This window comes from Corvus moneduloides, chromosome 3 (genome assembly GCF_009650955.1).
Source record: "Corvus moneduloides isolate bCorMon1 chromosome 3, bCorMon1.pri, whole genome shotgun sequence".
NCBI classification, from domain to species: Eukaryota; Metazoa; Chordata; class Aves; order Passeriformes; family Corvidae; genus Corvus; species Corvus moneduloides.
This window is the reverse complement of record NC_045478.1, coordinates 68,724,960-68,742,851: the sequence shown is the minus strand read 5'-3', so window position 1 is coordinate 68,742,851 and position 17,892 is coordinate 68,724,960. Positions and strand designations below refer to the sequence as shown.

General features: G+C 38.2%; 1 long non-coding RNA gene across 2 annotated transcripts; it reads left to right on the top strand.

Annotated features, from left to right (window-relative positions):
* The first annotated feature begins 212 nt into the window (after positions 1-212).
* Positions 213-12,202, top strand: LOC116440857. Of its 2 annotated transcripts, none has more exons than XR_004238785.1 (2): positions 213-4,772; positions 11,131-12,202. It is a non-coding gene; the product is annotated as an uncharacterized LOC116440857 (long non-coding RNA). The 2 variants fall into 2 exon arrangements; XR_004238786.1 differs by lacking the exon at positions 213-4,772 and adding an exon at positions 8,283-10,591.
* The last annotated feature ends 5,690 nt before the right edge of the window (positions 12,203-17,892 follow it).

Below are 17,892 nucleotides of genomic sequence, written 5' to 3'. Positions count from 1 at the left end.
ACTGTCAGAGACAGATGTGAATAAAACTCTGCCAAAAGTCATCCTGAAGAAACTGGGACACACAGGAAGTTTTGTGAGAAGAAGAATTATTTCAGAGACAAATATATATATATATATATATATATATATATATATATATGCTATTATGCAGGTAACACACAAATTTCTATCCTTCCACAGGCTTGGGTAGGGTTAGTAATCCATATCCAAGCCTTTCAGTCAGTTACTGGCATTACATGGAATAAAGTGCTAGCTGATGCTAGGAGAGGAACGTTGTAGCTGAAGAGTTTGTTTCTCAGTTACACAGTTAAAGCCCAAAATTCAGGGCCTGAATTCAGAATTGAACCCCCGTGTCCCACATGTGTACACTACTCTAATTCTAAGTATCAGTTTAGGTATTATTTCCTTAACACTTTGTTCAGTAGTGTAATAATTCTATATTTACTTGTTAGCAACCTATGATTTCAGAAGACTCTGCCTGCCATTTTTCATGCTTGCAGTAATTCCATTGTTACCATAATCACAGACATGTTTTTAGTTGCTATCGAAACTTTTGCTACTGGAAGTTCTCCCTTCCCTAAGGTATGTGCTTTATCCACTTGGAGCTAGGGGCATTCGCCCTCCTTGCAAGTGGCAAAGACTGTTGGGCCAATATATACAAATCTTAAAAAAAAAGGAAAAGCATCACAGAAGTTTTCTTAAAAGCCAGGGACAGAGCCTGAGAGAGACAAAAGTGCAACACTTCTCACTTCTCTCTGCTCCATTGCAAAGGTTTTTTCTAGAGCCTTATCCAGCACAGAGCAGCTTGAGTTTGTGCCTCGACAAAGACTTGTTGTACCCACTTCAGCTGCAGGCACTGCAGCCCCCCCAACAGAGCTCCACAGCTCCCTTTGGGCAGTAACATCCTGACGTGTAGTCAGGGGTACAAAGGGTTGCAAATGGGAATGGATAAAAGGGATGAATTCCAAGGGATTTGGCAGTAAGCAGTGAATTGCTACATTAAGGTATTGATTTAAATGGACCTTGGATTTCATTTCAGATTTTTGCAAGATGAACCTAAAAGTAACACAGGTTTTTAAAAATTACCATTTCTTAAGTTGTTTTGAAAGTGGCCTTAAAGGAGATTTCCCATGGTTACTTCTTCCCCTTCATGATATATTAAAAAAAACCCCAACCAAACACGAACAGACAAAACCTCCATCAATCTGAAGAACAGTAATATTTCCAGAAAAAAAAAAATCTTTCAGTATGAGGGAACCCATTTGCAGACATTCCCTTCAACACCAGATGAAGCTTGGATCTGTCTGCAGACTGCAGAGTACACATAAGGAAGAAGACATTCTGGAAAATGCACAGTTTGCCAATGTTCTTCATTAGTAGATTTTTTTCCCTCACTTCATATCAATCAAAAGCATACTGGGATGTTTGATGGGCCTGTGAGGATTAATTTTGGCTAGAGGTGGGCTGGAGTTTTCCAAAATCTAAAGATTAAATATTGAAATAACATCCCAGCTGTCTTCAATTTTACAGGATGTTGATACAGATAAACAGCACGACAAAGTGAGAAATGAGTTCAAGACAGACACAATTCCTGCCAACAGGATTTCAGTCTGCTTACAGTAGGATGCCTAAACAGAGAGAAGTTAGAAATAACATAATCAGTTGCTTATCAGACCTAGGAACCAGTGTAAGTCTGATAGGACTACTGTCAGAATTGCTATGCTTGGGGAATTTAACAGCAGTTTTGTGCCTATGAATGATTACTGTAAAAAATTATTCAAACAGCTGTTCACTCTCACTTGGCTTTGATGTGATGAACCACAGTCTGAATATGAACAGGGATTAGACTTCAAGTAAAATCAAAATGAAGACGAAAAGCTGACATGTTGGGATGAGGCAGTTTTCAATAACCAAGACCTGGCCAAAAGAGACATCCTTTGCTGCTGCAACAGTCCCTCAGCTCCCTGCAAACATCTGACAAGAAACAAATAGACACCTCTGGGTGGTCTCACCAGAAAACACAATGTGGAATCAATATGTCATGAGTTAGATACAACTGCTAAAATGACCAGGTTTCCTGACAAGAACCATTCCTTTTCAGCTGAGCCTGAGTCCCTGACGTAGCTAGAAGCTTAGGGGAGGCTGTGGCAGTCATGCTAAACCGCATTTCTTTTCCTCTGCTCTAGCCTGATTCCCTGGGTTGCTAGAGTTATGTCCCACTGAGGGGTAGGAGCAAAACTTGCAATTGGATTCTGTCTCTGGCGGGTTGCCAAGGCAGAGAGCTGTGAACTACTCACAGGGAGCCTTGCTTTCTGAGAGATATTCAAATACTCTGGAATTTTCCTTTTTCTCCGTCCCCTTATGGTATTTGAGAACATCAATGTCCTACAGGATTAGTACTGGTAATCTTACCTCAATTCTTATCAGGTTTTTACAAGATCTATCAGGATTTTAAAAGTGTCAATTTTTGTTTCAAAGGTAACTTAATCTTTCACACATGTAGGGGTTAAAAATAATTAGTTACTATGGATAAATCCCATTCAGTCACAGTTTGTTTGGTTCTTTGTATTTTCACAAGCATGTAAAGTGACAGGTGATTAACCAGCGACCATAGTAATATACCATGGACTCTGCAAACAAACAGGAATTCTTCATCTTAAGGTCTAAAAAAATCTGGTTTTTCATTTAAATCAGATGCCAAGGAGACATATAGAGTCCAGTGCGACCTATAATTTGTCAAATATCTTAATGACAATAAATGCTACCTCTTACAGAAATAGCCTTTTAACACAAATAAATATGTTACATAAAATTGCAGAGATGAAGCTTCCCAGCAAACCTTAGATCTTCAACCTTAGATCCCTGGTCTACGAAGGTACTACTGTTGTGAACCAAAGCTAATGCCAAGGGATGCTCCAGGAGTGCAGCAAGAGGTAATGAAAAGGCAGTCAAGGAGGGCTGTACCTTTTTGACAGGAAGGTCCAGCGGGTGTTGCTCTGCCATCAGCACGATGACATGCCCGCAGACTGACATCACTCCTCACACTCACACAGTGGTCATGCCAGCAGTGAAGAGAACAGCTCAGCTTGTTTCTGCCAGCCTACCACCACGGTGGATCACTGCAACAGCTGGGAGCCTCTGACAAGTTTTTTGGTAACTTGTTTACAAAATGGAGGAAAACCTCTGCTGTATAGTCTGCTCATTTGTATGCCTACCTTGTCTGCCATTTCTGAAGCCAATATCTCAGAGCAATCTCTAAGGAACATGGAGAGGAGATGGCTTGGTCTCTTTACTGCTCTTTCCCTTTTTCCCTGACCACTGTTACCTTGCTGCATTATTTCCAATTTCTAGGGTTTAAGTTCTTCCACACTGTTCTACGTACCTTTCTGCAGATAAACTGGGCCGTATTTCATGTTCCTGTTAAGCCACTGGATATGTTTAAGGCATAGACAAGCTGAATTTATTCAAGGCAAGAAAGACTAATTCTAGCCTCAAGGAGTTTGTATTTATAAATGTAAACTTTAGTGAAAACACTAATTCCAATAAGGCCTGATTGTTTTCATTTCCATGGTTTGGATAAATTTGTGATCTGATGAAAAGACACGGAGGCTATTTCTGGATTCCTTTTTACCATCAACTATGGTTGTGATCTAGCTCTTGCTTTTGGCGTTTGGTTTTGGGTTTTCTTCTTTGCTTGCTTTTTTTACAGTGAGTAATCATGCCCATCAATTCACCAGTGTAGTCTAGGCTAAATGGCACTGGAGAGCACAGTCACTGGCTTTTGTTGATAGTTTATTTAAAGAAGAAACCTACTGTCAGGTAAGATGTATTCACACAACTGGGAGTGCTCCAGTTCTGTTGCTACAGTGTGTTGAGTACAGCTGCATTAACTATCTTGTATTTCCCTGTGTTGAATTATCTACAGGAGTGTTTACCATACTTCTTGGGCCCAGGAAGAGCTGGGATGCTGTGGGCAGTGTCATACCTCTTCTTTCTCTGGATTCACCACTTTAGATGGGAAATAAATGGAACTACAAGCCACAGGGATTGCTGTAGAAGACCATCAGACAAGCACAAAATATGAACGGAGGTTCAATAAGTAGTAATGACATCAACAACAACAAAAAAGCACAATGAAGGTCCCCATAAACGTTAGAAGAGTATTCAGCTTGCAAAAACAGAAGGACGAAGTTTTAGAAGTTAAGCTAGGCTATGCAGGACTCTTCATCCCTTGTGCATTTGCACTGTGATGTAGCTTTAATTAAATTACCATATTTAATTACCTGTCTCATTCAACGAACAAGGAGTTACTCAGTCTGTACATATCACTGCTATTCATGGTTTACCCTCTGGTCTTATTCTCCACACATCACTTAAGTCCAGACTGACTAGAGAAATGATTAATTTCTGTATGGATGCCTTTTGCAGGTTAAACAGGCTGTTTAAAATGTATCACAATCATCAATAAATATGATGTTTGTGAGAGTAGGCATCATATCCATTTTACAGGTAGGTAAAGGAGACATAAAGAAATCAACACTAGGCTTATTTAATTTTAATCCATTCAAATTACAGCTTCAAATTATTTTACCTACTTGTACAGAAAATTTAATTCTAGTTCTACATAGCTCGCAAATATTTCTTTTTGGAATATTAAAAATCCATTAACGATATATTTCTTGTACACAATTTTCCAGATTAAAAACTGTGAAAAAAACCCAGAACTGTTATCACATTGCATCATACTGACACCAGTGTATGCCATCAGCAAGGTAGGACACGTTGGATCTCCTTCACTGACCTGTGACTCTGCACGTAACAGAGTATCTTATGTGAGCAGCAAGTTATCTTTCTCTGCACGGACATACATTAGAGGACGCTGGCAAACTTCATCATCAGGGCTTTCCGCATGAAACTGTCTGAAGTGGTTTATAAATATGGATGAGTTTCTCTTGTGAAATTAGGCAGGGTGAATCACCCCATTCTGTAGCCAAGTAAATGAAATGCAGTGACATGGATTTTAAACTCCCCAAATTATCGAAAGTGCCCTTTAAGTTTGCAAACCCAGCCTTAGTTTTCCAAAGCACTTAACTTCTTCTTTTTTTTCCCCCATTGTTTCTTGGTGTGAATGATACTCACACTGAAGTCAGCTGTCAGCGTGTCCACTTGGTCTACTCTCAGAAATGTCCTTTATGGCACTTGAAAAATTGTGGGATACCTCGCCAGAAACCACTAATGCCATAGATGTCTCACACAAAATCCATGGCCAACGACATGAAAGAGACCAGTTCTATGGTGTGACATTTGGCATCTTTGGTCATGAGGCAGTATCTTATTTTCTACAAAGATGTGCCTCAGTCATAAACATTTGTTCCACCTCTACACCAGTCAGTGACAATAGGAATCTCTCCCGGATGCTCTAAGAATAATTTGAAGTTTTTGGTCTGGGAACACTTCTACCCTTCTGAACATTAATTTCACTGGACACAAGCTGCAGGAGGGGCGCCCCTGTATCAGCACCCACTGTCTACTTTCTACTGTCTCTTCCTTTGAAAAGACAAAATTGTGCCACAGTATATTCTAGTCAGGTCCCCTGCCGGGACAAAAGGATCCTGCCTTCTCCCTCTCAGACTAGGCAGGAACAGCATTAGCCCTTTATTTAGGAGGTTATGGAAGTTATAGAGGACCCAAAGACTCCAATCTCCTCACAGAGATGTCAGGGTACCTGACGTTAGGCTCCATCAAGACGCTGCCTTTTATCCTAGTGAAACCCAAGTGGGATTGTAGAAATGAACAAAAGTGGCCCAAACTGGATTTACCATGAAAAAACAGGGCTACTGGAAGCACAGGTAGGAAGAACTATGAAGAGGAGACTGTACTGGCTCAATCCTGAAGAATTTCCTCCAACAGTCAATGCAGACTGCATGAAACTCCTGAAACCTTTGAGAGGAAGAAGTGTAAATGGCACATTTGCATAGTTATACGTACAGAGACATAATTTGATTCTTCAATACACTCATCGGGGGTTTATAGATCTCTGGTACTGGGAATTTTTATCTAATCATTTTAAACTTATTTCTTCATGTTCTTTAATCTCTGGCCTCTGTCGCTGATTCTCACTTGGATATTATTAAATAGTGAAAGCTGACAGAAGTTGCCAGCCAGTGCTGTACATTAGTTACCACAGAGGGTCTCTAAAAGGCAACACTTTGTAGCTTTGAAGATCATGGGATGCTGTGAATCTCTAAGCATGGTGTTACAACCTTCATGGTCAAGTCAGAGTCTTCTCAGGCCTGGTGAGAGCACTCTGGCTCCTGACATCTCCCAGAGGTCTCTCTGATGGCTGCTGGCTTCTGTTTTCAGATACAGGCTCCTCGCTAGCAGTAGCAAGCTGTCCTGAATAAGTTGATATTTCTTCTTTCAGTCTACCCTCCACCCCCACTGCCAGCATATAGTCTAGGTATATCTTTCCCATTTATAAATATCTCACATTGTGGTTTTCACAAAAGCTTAAGTTCATTAAAGGATGAAATACCAATTTGGTGTGGATATGATAGTTTACTTTAAAAACATAGTAATATCTTTGCTATGACTTTTAAGTTCTGACTTTGAAAGGATGCAAGATTGATCTTCACAATATTTTAAAAAGAACGGTGACAAAGAAAGGTTTAAAGTCCTCTTTGAGAATTAATTATATATTTTAAATAAATCATATTGAGATGAAAGGCTTTCTAAATTCACATATTTGAGGCAAAATTCTTACTCCTTTTAAGCACTGAGTGAAAGGACATATTGGAAAATGGACAGAAGAAAAGAAAAAGATAGAAATTTAACATTAATAGTACTTTGAGATCTTTCAGGAAAAAAATCAAGTAACATACTCAACAAAGTTAGAGAGAAATATTATCTCCCTCTATTTAAGCCTAAATAATACAATAAAATAGAATAATTCATTGAAATAATTTAATAAATATGAAATTAATTTTTCTAACTAGATTTGAATCTAATCACACTTTCTAATAATGAAGTGATGAAAAAATGAGTTGATTCAGACTGATTAGAGAAAGCAAAAGGATACTCAACTCATTCCCTTAATCAGTCAACATTCACCATAGCTCTTTCTGTTCATCTCTGCACACAACAGCAGCAATAGAAAAAAAGAAAAACGCAGCAGCAAAAATAAGCACCCATCCCACCCAGCACTGTTTTTTAATCACCCAGTGCCTGAAGAAACTGGCTGAAACACTACCAAAGGATTGCATTTTTATTTTTATTTTTATTTTTATTTTTATTTTTATTTTTATTTTTATTTTTATTTGAAGGGAGACAGACAGGCTCTTGCAGCTTCACACATTAATGGTTTGTCCTGGTATGTAACAGGTTATGTACTCCAGAAGTTTAGACAGCCTGCATAAACAGGGAAGCACTGGAACGGAATATGAACTTCACTGAAAGTTTAACCTTACTGAATATTTGCTGTTTTGCTGTCTCAAGAGATCTGCCTGAATGACTTATTACATCAGACGTTTAATTTTTTTTTCACTTTCACAGAACCCCAGTAAGACCACTGTCCTTATGGTAACTGTTTAGGACATTCTTTATTTATTAGCAACAAGAGTCAGGACCCTCTTTGCAATTATTTTGCCCAGCTATAGCTCTTCAACTAGGTTTTTATTGACTAGGACAAGACTTCTTGTATATGTGAATACTGATTTGGGGACTCAGACATTTTACTCCACTTACAAGCAAAAGATAAATCCAAAAGTGCAACCTGACTGTGAAATTTTCCATAACTTCAGAGAATAAAATTTTTTTTTTCCTTCTCACTTCTGGAATCCCTAGTATCTTCAAGCTTGTGCTTCTGTGCAGGAAGACCTGCGGCTGTAGACCTTGGAGGGTCACTCAGCAGAGCAGACCTCTGGAAAATCTGGCAGAGGTCTTTGGCTGTGTCACCACCAGAGTTACTCAAAGCTGAGATATTTACAAACCATTTCTGTTTCAACAGACTGTAGGATTTCCCTGTAGCTCTGGAGAGCTTCCAGTTGCCTTTGATATGGACGCCATTTTGCTGGATGGAAACCCTTGGCTCTTGCCCAAGAAGTTCATGCACTTAGTAGTCTGAATTAAATTCCGATCTTTAAACTAAAAATATTCATTTTTCAAGTTTTGGACTGTGCCCCTCACCCTCGTGTAACAGGAGCCAGTGGAGTTGATCCCTGTCAGTGTTACAACTGCACAAAAATCTGGGGAATTCTATCTACAAGCTACCTGGAAGCTTATATTACAATGGTCAGGGTCATTTTCTTCTCTTCCCTCCCATTTGCAGCATCATTACCATTAGGACTTAAGTTTTGGCTGAGATGCAAAGGAGTCTTTCAGACCATTTTCTTCCTTTCCTCAGGCTCTCTGCCTGATTTTTTCTGCAACACTCTTCATGAGGAATAATTTTTTTTTTTTTTAATTAAAAAGTACTGAACAAGGTTAGCTTCAGTTCTTGGCAGGCATCAGTCTGATGATTTGTACTGGCAATTTATCATCTGAGTCACTTGCCAGCAGGGACAAGAGTCCCTGAAACTAACCTCTCCACATCAGGATGAATTCCATTACATTATTTTTCCAGTAAAGATTTGCTTCTTAAGAGGAGAAGAAAAGGTTATAAATAGGTTAGACACATCTCAAGCCCCTGGGGTCATTGTCACAAACCTAGTTATGTCTTTAATCCTGCCTAGCAAATAGCATTTATCATTCTTCGTATTCTGCATATTTTAACTGAGTACCTGACTTCAAAATTATTTAATCACATTTCATCACCATGAGCATTAATATCACTCCTAATTAGCTACAAAATATCTGAAATATTCTCTCTCTAAAACCTTGGGAAGTCTAAATGAAAAATTTTATTTAGGGCACAGGTTTTCTAAATCTTCTAGGCCTGAAAAACTGGCCTAGAAGACTCAGATGAAAAGATTTTTTTCTAATAATTTTATCCTTCCTTCTAAAATGGAAATAGCTACCCTCTTTATGTTCACTCTCTTTTGTCCCATGTCCTCAGCAGTTCTAGAGAATTCTGCAGGAAGAAAATAACTAGAAAGAACAAAAATTGATCACATTTTCCAAATGCCTTAGAGCACTTGCTTGGTATTCAGTCAGACCAGGTGGATGGCAATACGAGCATGTTCTTGCTTACAGAGGTAAGTGAACAAGAGGCAGTTCACTCTTAGTTTAGTAAGTTTTTGCTGTTGAACAGAGGGGCCCAGTTCTTCAACTCAGATGGACATGTGACAAAGAACTGAAGCAGGAATATGGTACAGCTTTCTACAGAGACAACATAACATAGATGAACTGCACTTATATTTTTGCTTTCTTATGTCTTATTGGGGAAATATAAAAAAATAGGAATGACAAAATATATGATCAAAAGCCTGGATTTTTGTCCCCTGTGGAGGTCTAGCCTGGGTCCTCAAAGCCTTCCCTTACACAGTGAATTGTATCCTCACTATATTTTTCCCAAGAGGGATCACTTATGTTTTTAAGGTGAGGATTATGCTGTCTCCTAGGAAAATGCAATCTGAAGTCACTTTTATGAAATAAAAGCTGCCATGAAGACTTACTATTTTCTATGATTTTTCTCAGTCAAAGGAAACCCATCTATGTAAATGTCGAAATTAATAGAATTTCCATATTAGTTCTAACACAACTTAAAAACTCATATACAGCTGCTATCATGTGTAGCATTAGAATGTTCTCAGAATTAGCCCCAGAGAGGGAATTAGAGAACTATACATATTTTCACCTGTAAGCACTGTTGAAGACTAAACCCATGAAATTTCTTTATCATTAGCTTACTGTCACTCTCATGCACACAATTGCTCACAGCTGCTCAGGACCACAGCTCGATGCCAGCTGGGTCAGCTTGCTTGTAGCATGTCCTCATGCCACACAGTCTTAGGTGTCTGCCATGGAAGATACTGAAGTACCTCACGCTCATGTTAAAATAATTTCTGTGATGTTTTTATTCACTGATAAAAAGGTTTTATACCACTTAAATCCTCTTTGTCTGTGTAAATAATAAGTGCTAAATTTCTTAGAGCAAATATCCCATTTCAGACAATGCCTGTTTTGGTATGATAAGCTTTTGAATTTGTATAATTATTCAGTGATTAATTATGATAAAATTATGTAGTCTTTTATTATGTTTGGTAGAACATTAACATCCTGATGTAAAATGGAACTACAGGTTATGTTTACATACAGCATCTGTGTGTTGCAACAGATAACTCTGCAAAAAAGCACATTTTTCATATACAACTATGGGACACCAACATATGATCAGCAAGTGTCCCATTATGCTACTGTCATGCAGTATGTATTTTCTGCACATCTAAAGCAATCTGAAAGTATATTTACTTAGCTCTAGGCTCTGACTGTCCCTTCATCACACCGATCATACTGCTGTTGGTCCCCTACCCTTGGCAACATCATATTTTTGTGCAAATGTACTGACATCATGTGGGAGATCAAACCTTTCCAAAACCTGCTTGCAGTGACACAGAGCTGAAGCTATCCACGGCTAGTGTCCTGAAAAGAACAGGTACTACAAAAATATCCATCATGGGAGCACTTAACTTCAGAAACTAGAACTAGATAAGGCTGAGGAAGCTGGTTAGAAGAATATTAAGATGCAGTAGTTAAATGGGTAAAATGCTCCCAAGACATTTAGTTTTATGTTGTCTTTTACAATATATGTATTACAACTATTAAAAAAGACCACTGTGGAAGGGATTCCATTCCCCTGTTCTTCAACATCAGTGTGTTTAAACAGAGGAATCAGTGAAACTTACAAAAGAAAAAGCAACATCTGAACAGGGAAAGCTGAAAGTAAGCCACAGTTTGGCTGGCAGATATGTTTTGAAACTGGAAAAAGGAAAACTAAAGGCAATTGCCAGTGGTCTACCAAAATGATGATGGGGTGATAGATGACCAGTTTTTAGAAAAGGTAAGGTAAAGTGACAGCAATAGAGGGAAAATGGCTTGCAGCTGTGCTAACATCTGGGGGTTCTTATCCAAAGACTGAAGAAATTAAAATATATGATTGCTAAACTAATTGTTGCACATGTTGTATCATTTCAGCTAGCCTTGGTGCTGAAAGGATGGAATGTGCCACATTTGACGATCTTTAAAGAGGGGGCTCAGGAGAAGTCCACAAATTACAGACCAGTAAAGTTGATGATGCAGATGAGCAAAATGACAGCAGGCAAAGCCAAGAGGGCCAGCAGTGGACAGAGGAACACACGCTGTGAAGAGGAACGACTCAGCGTGTCTCGTACTGTGGAGAGGGATGTCTGCCCATTCATGCCAGCTCTCTCTCAGTGTATAATTATGTTATTTTTACATATCCCATTCTATGTCTCACTGTTGGTAAAATTCATCTGCTTCTGGTTCTTGATTGCAACTAATGTCATTCACATTTTGACAGTTCTGATGGGCTATTCATATTCTCCCTATTCCCTCTAGGTGTAAATGACACAAATCCAGATGATAAATTCATTTTCCCTCTTTGAGAAAATAAATACATTCTCTTGCACCCAAGAGACCACAGCTGCATCTTTTTCATTCTAATAATTCAAAAATTTTCTGCGTTCTTCAGCCAAGGCAAAACCAATTCTTTCTGAGCTTAAAATGCTCTAACTAGCTAATTTAGGAACTTTTGGTGTTCTACAGCATTTTGCAGTTGCCCTCAGAGAGCAGCCGAAATGCAAACTTTTATTTTAGGATGGGAAATTTATGCATCTATAAACAATGACATTCAAAATGATAGTTTAGACACATTGGAGAGTAGTTAGTGGAATGCAATCACACATTTGTTTTAGTCAGAAAAAAAAGAGCCATAAACTACAGAAAACAGGAAGTAATTCAACTGATTTTTTAGTATGTATAAAATTCTTCTGAAAGCAAAAACCTCTTTTCAACATAAAAACAAACAAACAAAAAAAATTCGAGAAGATCTTTTTTGGAATTTAAAATTTTAGACTACCAGTCTTCTGACTCAAGACTTTCACAGAAAGTTTCTTTTCTCCTAAAGGAAAGTACTTTGTCTTGAAATTGTTGAGCGTTTTAATTATGTTTGGGATTCTTGCTGTAATTTATTTCCATCTATTTAGTGAAAATACTAACATCTTCACAAATAAAATTTACATGGAGATTTTCTGAGTCACTTCCCACTTGTTTTTCACATCTATTATTACTGTCATCTCAACAGGAAAATAAGAATAAAAAGCTTATTTTTTATAATGCTTATGTAAATATGTTTTGCACTGCTGGTGTTTAATTCTTTATTCAGATGATGAATGGTATCCATTGCTATCTTTGTGAATCTTGAAATGAAAAGATTTTGAAAAAGCAGACAGGTGGTGAGATACTGTCACTTCTTGGCTTTGAATTTATCTAAATATCCCAAGCCTTGTTTTATTTTCTATATAAGAAATTAGTATGATTTACTTCTTTTAACTTCAAGAGAATAGAATGTCACAACACAGCATTTCTATTCATAGTGTACAGGATGTATGTACCAAAACTGCTAGAGACAGTGAAATCAATGTAGGAGCGGAATAGAATGCAAAAAAAAAAAGAAAAAAAAATTTTTTTATGTAAATATATACTTATATATATATCTGTCTTGATTCTGAGATGGCTCCCAGAGTTTTATATTTTGAAGAATTCTGCATACATCCTGCAGAACTCTTGCACCGCCAGTCTGAATTGTTTGGAATGGTCAGCGAGCTGCCTCTGTAATCCTATTTTGTCAGCCCTGTGCCTAAGCTTGGTGATCTTGGCCCTTTTTTCCGGCACAGAAGTCTACTGTGAAGGAAAATAGGGGACACAGCTTCCCTGAGTCCAGTTTTACTGTGCCACAATCAGTAAGGCGTTTCTCAGCCTGACTGCAGAAACAGTGCTCATATTCCAAAAGGAGAGGAATTGCAAGTTCTTTGTTTTGAAAGTATCTTCCGGAGTAAAGAAAGAAGGGAAGCTTGCCACAAATAACTGCATGGAATTAAATTCATCTGCTACAGAAGGACAGAGGATTTAGCAACACCTTCTGAGGTTTCAATAAATGACAAGCAGTACCAAAATTGATGCCTTAATATCAAGTTGTAGCAGCAGGAAAAATGGTATAGAATCAGTAATATACCAAATTAAGTACATCAAATTAAATGTGACCTCTCATCTCAAAATAAACTCTGATTATCTAATTAATGATGATAATATTGAAAAAGTCTTAGGCTGCAGAGAAAGACATTTTTAGCATCAGTAAATACATTCCTTCTGCAAAGACAGGAATAGAGCAGTTCTGTGTACCAGACCTCAGCCAGAGAATGCCTCTGCTCCCAAAACCATGATGAGGCCAAAGGGCTACAATCATGCAGCTGAGAGCAGAATGGTGTTCAAGCACTGAAACACTGTGAAAGATATTGAAATAAATAATAATAATAATAATAATTAATAATACATTGAAAGGAAACAGATTGATCTGACTTGCAAAGCATAAGCATATATGGCAGTGTGTGTACTTCACTGAAACTAAGCAGAGCTATCAAGGTGTCTTGGGGTGACTTTATGATGGGTATCCCCTATCGCTGCTCTATGCTCAAAAATCAATCCTGTGCCTTTCTGTGCCTTTAAACTGAGCCTGAGAGGGGGAAGAGAAAAAAAAACTGAGGGAACTTTTCAAAACAGTTGTTCAAGGACACAGATACACACTCCTCTGCCTTCTTCTGCTGTGGTAGCAGGAGCAGAGGAAGCATCCTTCTTGCTTTTCAGCCAGCTTTCGTCTCCTTTTCTCTGGAGGGAGACAGAGAGTTGAACTTTGTTTTCCTGGGACTTCAGTTTTTCCCTTCTTCTCTTCTGGACTGTTTCAACATCAGAACACACTGGGAGAATTTTCCACCGAGGCCCCAGAGGTGGGCTCACACCGACCCAGCTCCGAGGAGGAGGAGAGAGACCACGCCTACAGAAGGGCTCTGAAATCTTCCCAGGTTTCTCTCCACAGTGAGAGGTTTTATTATTTAGCATTATTCTCCTTTTCCTGTGTTAAGTAAATAGTTTTTTTATCTCTTTCACTTTCCTCCAAGGAAAATTTTTTTTCCTGAACCTGGTGGGGGAGGGTTGGTTGTAACCAGCCTTCTATCAGAGGATATTTTCCTCCAAATTTGTCCAAACCGGCACACAAGGATAAAGTCCAGAGATTTGTCTCAGTGGATAAGATAGACGCTATATAAGCAACATAAACTGTAAAACTGAAGGAAGGATTGACACATTTTTTGGACGCAAGATCTATTTAGGGGCTCAATGATCAATAAATGCCTTTCCTGTGTGATGTTAGTTACATCTTATTGAGCCTTCAAAAATTGTTTTTGCGAAATCTTTCTCAAAGTCATCATGGGATGCAACTGCTTTTATAAAAGGAGTTTCTGCAAGGCAGATCCACCTGACAATAGTTTCTGTTAGTTCTCAAACAGCTTTCATTTTGAGTACTTCTCCTATATATGAACACAGTGTGCTAAGTTCCCATTTGTGTAAATGATGAAGGAAATTTTTGTTTAAGAATGTTTCATACCAAGCTTTCCTAGGTAAAAGTTATCAGAGACATTTCAAATCAATTAAAAATCAGCCTCAATGTATTCTGTTTTAAAATGTCCCCAGGGACCTTTTCAGTCACTGCTTTTAACACTAGTTGCCCTGCTCTGTAGTCTGAAGTCTGCTTCTCTGTAGCTCACTCTTCCTAATAAACATATTCGTTTTCAAAATTGGATTAGCCTGAAAAGATGCAGGTTTTCCTTGGGGACCAAGGAGAATTTTTCTGCAGAGTGTAAAGCACATTGCCTAAACTGTTTCAGAGCTAAAGATCATTAAAAATAAATTACTCGTTTTTAATATTTTAAGAGCCATTACTATAAAGATTAGAGGTAGCTATCCGGCTTGTTATAACTTGGGAAATCACCACTAAAAAGGAGAAATAGAAATAACTGGAAGCAAATGAGAACTTGTTTATAGTTTATGAAAGATTAGTTGGACACACATAAGTTAACGTGTCATTTGCATAACACGTTAATAAGTATTTTGTATGGGTTTTTTTTTTAACTTGTCCTTTGAGGGTTTTTTCCTTTGTTTGTTTTTAATAGAGAAAAATGGGAAAAACCCAGGAGTTACTTTTTGGTGCAGTTGAACAAAAATCTATTTGTCCTGGTGAGGTCAATTGATGAGGAAGAACGGGAGGAAAGCATTTTCACTTCAGAAGTGATCCTCCATCACTGCTTCATTCCACACAGGGTCATAACTAACTTGTGAAAATAACAGAAATATTCACACGAGTCATAAACCTTCCCTTGGTCATTCCCTGCCCATGCCTGCCCACCTGGGTAATTTCCCAAGAAGCTAATGGTACCCATCTCCAAATTATTTGGGAGAAATGAATTGACTCAGCCCTCCTTGGGATAGTATTGACTAGTGAGCATCACCTGCTTGAAAAAACTTGAGAAATGCACAAAAAAGGTCATCGCTTCCTCCTTCATCTTTCTCTCAGTCAAGGCATGGGTAAGAGCATGTCAGGAATCTGCAGGACGCACCAGTCCTGCTGGGCAGAAATATCTCAGCCTGCCACAGCCCGACTACAGCTTGGACTGGGCAGGCAGCTGTGGGAGACACACCTTGCCAGCCCATATATGTTGGAGCAGCTGCAAGGAGGAAAATGTCTGCTTGGTTTGCAACTGGATTGTTTTCCAAGGAAGCAAGTCTTGTCAGGAAAATGCAAAGAGATGTAGAGAGACAAATAAGGGGTCAAAATTCTTCCCCGCTTTCTTGCCTACCCTTGGATGGAAATAAAATTGCAGATAGTCCATTTTGTTCCCTTACACGTTTGAAGATAGTAACCAAGCTGCAAATAGTGAGCTGAATGGCAAAACTTCTGACCCTCTAACCCTTTTTCCCACAGTCTTACACGAGCTCATTGCCTTTGAACAGTTTGTGGTGAGAAGGCTCCAACTTCTGGCCTTTAAAAACACCAATGGTAGTCTCCCAAAAATAAAAATACTCATTTTCCACTTTAATTGCACTTCAGAGGCTCTATTACCTTCCTTCAAGAATACATAGGAAATTTATAAATCAGACTTTTGCTGACTACTTTTCTGGTGTAAACCTTGTTTCTCAATGAGAAAACAAACACAAAGGAAAGATCTGAAGGCTATTTTCTTTTTTTTAGAGGCACAATGTGATTCTTAGACTCATAGTCTAGGTAGAATTAGAAGTCACAGAATTTAAATCACAGCAGTAGTCCTCATGAATGCTGTGTAAGCTTGTGCTCTAGTATGAATGAAGAACCAGATTTCCTTACATCAGAAAATGTAGCCAGCTAGACTGACAGGACAAATTTCCTCACTACCTATGGAAGGAAGGATCATTTTGTGGCAATTGTGAGATTTAAGACTCTAAACAACATCTGCTGACAGCTAGAAGATGCACACAGCTGCTCAACTCTGCCTCATTCTCTCCCTATCTGCACTGATAACAAGAATTCAAATATTCAGCTTCCTGACATTACAGCTGAGCATCTCTAACACATCAAAAACAAGCACTTAGGCTCCCAGGTTTCTTTATAGCTTGGCCTTATCCATCAAAGAAAGCCCTTCTAAGCTCATGTCAAATTGACTGGTATGTCTGTTTTTTTCTTTTCTTCTCTGTCCAATGCTCTCTCCCTCTCAGAATAAAAAATGTGAGAGCAATATGAAAAAGGTGGCCCTAGCACCTTTCTTTCATATATGATATTGTTTTCTTTTTTCAAATTGGAAGGTTTGACAATGCAAGTGACCAACAGCTGGATGTATGTTTTTTCCTCAAAATCTGAGTTTGTTAAGCTTACTTGAGGTTGGAAGGGCGAAGGAGAAATTCAAGTGCAGGTGTATAACTGCTGCATATAGAAACCCATATATATATTGGGAAATGTACAGTTGTACAAAACACAGTACAAAACCTGTTAATGGGCAAAATATTTTTGCAAGTTTATGCCTTTTCTAGCTGTAGGCATCCAGTTTACTTTATGAAAGAGAATCTTCAGTTTGCACTATAGCTCTAGGTTAGTGATTAGTAGAAAATTGTTATTTCACATGCCACTTGATATTAATGATTATAGTATTTTTTTAATGACTGGTCTATTTTTTCCCATGTTCCCGTGACAGCAATTATCACATTGTTTTAGGAATTGTGATTAAGGATGGTAATTTCAAAGGGTGTAATTTACTTCTGATTACTATATTGTGTCACATGAATAGCTATACTTCGTTATGGTGTACACTACTGTGGCAAAAAAGAATGAAAGAGTGCCTTGCCTGAGGCATGATGGAGGGGAAGAAAATTAAATGTTAACATGAAGGAAAGCTTCTGTTTAAATATACAGTTGGTTTCTTGGAATACAGAACTCTCAGATCGTCACTGCATAGTGAAGATTAAGACAAACTGAAGAGAGTGTGGAATTATGCGTCCTCATAAATATTTTCTTTTAATCCTCAAAAATTATTCAAATCCTAAGAGAATGGCTGTTGCTAAAGTTGCCTATCTACAGAAGTAACCAGGGTAATATATGTTTATTTATGTAAAGTAACACAGGCAGTACTACTTGATGACAGTGAACTGTTACAGCCTTGTGTAAGTCACCTGAGTTGCTCTTACATGTTTCTTTCTATTTCCTATCATAAAGTATCTTAGCATCCTAGGCTAACAAGAACTACATTGCTTTATACCCTCCTATATTATTTAAACTATGTTACAGATGGCTACATTATTTACTCCATTATCCTAAAACATGAAGTACAAAAATTAAGAGGTTTCTGAAACAGCTATTTC